The 3,664-nt window shown below is 38.8% G+C and overlaps 1 pseudogene; it reads right to left on the bottom strand.

Annotated features, from left to right (window-relative positions):
- Window positions 1-2,593, bottom strand: part of LOC103074229 (ubiquitin-conjugating enzyme E2 Q1 pseudogene) — a 6,378-nt pseudogene extending 3,785 nt beyond the window's left edge.
- Between the last annotated feature and the right edge of the window lie 1,071 nt (window positions 2,594-3,664).

Genomic DNA, 3,664 nt, shown 5'->3' on the forward strand with positions numbered 1-3,664 from the left:
GGGCCTCCCACCGCTGTGGCCTCTCCCGCTGCGGAGCACAGGCCCCAGACTCGCAGGCCCAGCCGCTCCGCGGCATGCGGGATCCTCCCGGACCAGGGCACGAACCCGTGTCCCCTGCATCGGCAGGCAGACTCCCAACCACTGCGCCACCAGGGAAGCCCTATTGAAATCTTTTATACTAGTTCCGGAAGAATTCTGATGTCAATTTCAGGTTTCCAATTAAGATTTTTATACTATCTTTGATTTATTCCTGTGGAGTATATTTTCTAAATCCCCACAAAGGAAAGTTAGGTCAAATCACCATTAATTCTGAATATGCTTGTGTTTGGTTAGTGTCATAACTTTAATATGAGCTAAGTATTTTTATGCAGTAATTTGGTAAATCATCTCAGTAGATGATAGCAAATTACCCACCTTTTTTCTGCCTGATGGATAATATGTTCTAGTTGAGTAATTAGGTATTAGTTAGACACAGCTGCAGCTTGTGTTCGACAAATACTTTTTCAGTCACACATTTATCTCTCTCTTTGTGGATGAATTGGCAACATGCCTCATACAGGTCTTTAATGTACTGTTTTTATGTAGCTATAGGCTGCTGGTCCAAAGGGTATATGTATACAGTTTGATATATATGTAATACCATTTTTTTTCTTTTTAAATTTTTATTTATTTATGGCTGTGTTGGGTCTTCGTTTCTGTGCGAGGGCTTTCTCAAGTTGTGGCAAGCGGGGCCACTCTTCATCGCGGTGCGTGGGCCTCTCACTATCGCGGCCTCTCTTATTGCGGAGCACAGGCTCCAAATGCGCAGGCTCAGTAATTGTGGCTCACGGGTCTAGTTGCTCCGCGGCATGTGGGATCCTCCCAGACTAGGGCCCGAACCCGTGTCCCCTTCATTAGCAGGCAGATTCTCAACCACTGCACCACCAGGGAAGCCCTGTAATACCATCTTCGAAGAAGAGGACAACTTTTTCTTAAAAATCATACATGGTAATATTGATATATTATTATTTTTTATATAATACAATATTTTTAATCTTTCAATCATCCCTACATAATTCTTTCTTTTAGGCTGTCCTTTCCAACTGTGAGAGTTTAAGGGTTATATTTCATGACTTTGCAGATAACATTTGCCTATGCATAATTAGTATGTCTGAAATGCTGGAGACTATGCCATTGGCTGGAATACCATTGTGCTACAGTGGTGCTCCTTTGAAGTGGCATATGTCAACCTGGGCATAACTGAAATTTTGGGCCAGCAGATAATTTGTTGCAGGAGGCTGTCCTGTGCTTTGTGGGATGTTTAACAGCACCCTGGCCTCTACCCACAAGATGTCTGTAGTACTCTGCCCTACCCCAGGTTGTGTCAATCCAGAATGCCTCCAGACATTTCCAAATGTCCCCAGAGGGGTAAAATTGCCCCCACTGAGTGCTACTGCTTTAAAGTAATTTCTAATTAATGGCGACATATTATAGCAACCTCTCCCTCCTATCTGCCTATCATACTTAAAATTGTTGGCCTGAAAATTGATAAAGGAATGAGGAAGAATGAGGCTAGTATGTCTCATTTAACATAAATCTCTGAATTTGGACAATAGTGAATTACATGTTAGAAAAAATTGTTTACATTTTTATTCAGGTTTTTCATGTAGACCTTTATAGGATAGGAAGGTTCTGGTCTACCAGTTTTCTCTTTCCTTTCATTAGAAATGTCTCTCTCCATTGTTATTTGTTGTTATTATTGTTCCCTTAATGGCAATTAATTTAAAAGGCTGCATTTATTCATTTTCTTTGCTGTGCAAAATATTTTAGAATAGATGTTGTAAGCGAATTCCATTATGTCTATGAAAACTTACTCTAAGTAGGTGGTTTCTGTAAATTAGGAGGGTCTGGGGAGTAAGATTTTTTACATTTGCAGAGAGAATGATTTGGGGTTAATTGAACATAGTTATTAAACAGTCTCACTCCTTCAGTGTGCGTGTTGACAGGGATAACAGATGAGGTTTCATCTCATTTCTCTGCAAGAATATTTTGCCTTCTAAGTTCACGATTTTTGGAATCTAAAACAATTTCATGAGGCTGGAATTCTGGGCTCTCGAAGTTAAATTCTAGGGAAAATCCAATCTAGCAGAAAGAACATGGGTTTTGATTAAATAGAACTGGATTCCAGTTCCAACCCCTAAGTACTTGCTGTGCAACTTTGGCTAAGTTACTCAAAATCTCTGAAACTGTTTCCTCCTCAGTGAATGGAGATAATACATTTTATTGCTGAGACTGGGGCAGGAATGAGTTGGTGGTGGAAAGGTTACTGCATTTATTCTCTCCACTTTCTTTTAACCTATTCTTTATATTTAGCATCAACCGTTTTACTGAAAACCCCTCTCACAGAGTCTCCCAAAACCTACTTGCTGATAAATCCAAAGGACTCCTGGTAGTCCTATTTTTAATCAACTGCTCTTTTGCTTTAAAAAAAGGAGTGGCAAACATTTTCTGTAAAGAGCCAGATAGTAAATATTTTTGACTTTATGAGATAATAGATAGTAAATATTTTTGACTTTATGAGATAATGTCTGTCTCAATTACTCAACTTGGCCATCGTATGTAAAAGTGGCCATAGACAGTGTATTAATGAGTCGACTTGGCTGTGCTCCAATAATACTTTATTTATAGTAGTAGGCTGTGGGCTGGATTTGTCTCACAGGTGTAGTTTGATGATCCCTACTCTAAGCTCCTCATTGGCTTCTATTTCAATTTATATCCTCTAGTTTTCTGGCTACAAATGATTCATCTCTTGTCATTGGTAACTCCTCCTCTATCTCCTTCACAGGGTTTTCTTTTCTTGCTCACATATTAATTGTTTAAATTAAGACAGTGCCGGTTGGGAAGAGGAAGCAGATGTGAATCAAGATGAGACCATCATTTTCTCTCTCAAGCCTTTATCCTCTGTGTGAAGGCCAAATCTCAGAGGCATACAAGGCTCTTTATTATTTAATTTCTGCTCAACTTTGCATCTTCTCCTTAAATTCCTCAAAGCTGTTACCCTCCCAAGCTATTTACATTTTCTCAGTCTGCCTGGTGCTCCCTCTTATCCCTGAGCTCGGCACATATGACTTTTTCCTCTCGAAAGATTTTTTTCTTTATCTTTTTATTTTTTTCCTGGATGGAGAAAGTTCATTCTTTATACTCTACCTTAATTAGCTTCTGCTCTCAGCAGATTTCTTTAAATCCCCACCCAAGATTGGATTATAGCTTTTTCTACATGATTTCTTTGAGTATATATATATATATATATATTTTTTTTTTTTTTTTTTTTTTTTTTTTTTTTTTTTTGGTTTCTTTTTTTAAATTTTTTATTATATTTTTCAGCGCTTGTTATCATTGGTGGATTTGATTTTTGCTTTGATTGCTGACTCTCAAGCACTGCGCCACCAGGGAAGCCCTCTTTGAGTATATTTTAAATTATCTAGAAATAAAACTTTAATGAAAATATCAACGTAGTCTGTTCCATAATAGAGTTATGGTTGGATTGCTACGGGACTGCACAGAAAGGGTACTAACCCTATTCTTGGAGACAAAACTGCCAGGGAAGGCATAAGTGGAAAGTGATTTTTGAGTTGGGTCTCGACACAGAGGACCAGGGGAGGAAGGTTCTGCCAAGCTGATGGAA

The sequence above is a fragment of the Lipotes vexillifer genome, unplaced genomic scaffold (genome assembly GCF_000442215.2).
Source record: "Lipotes vexillifer unplaced genomic scaffold, Lipotes_vexillifer_v1.1 scaffold1251, whole genome shotgun sequence".
In the NCBI taxonomy this organism is placed as follows: Eukaryota; Metazoa; Chordata; class Mammalia; order Artiodactyla; family Lipotidae; genus Lipotes; species Lipotes vexillifer.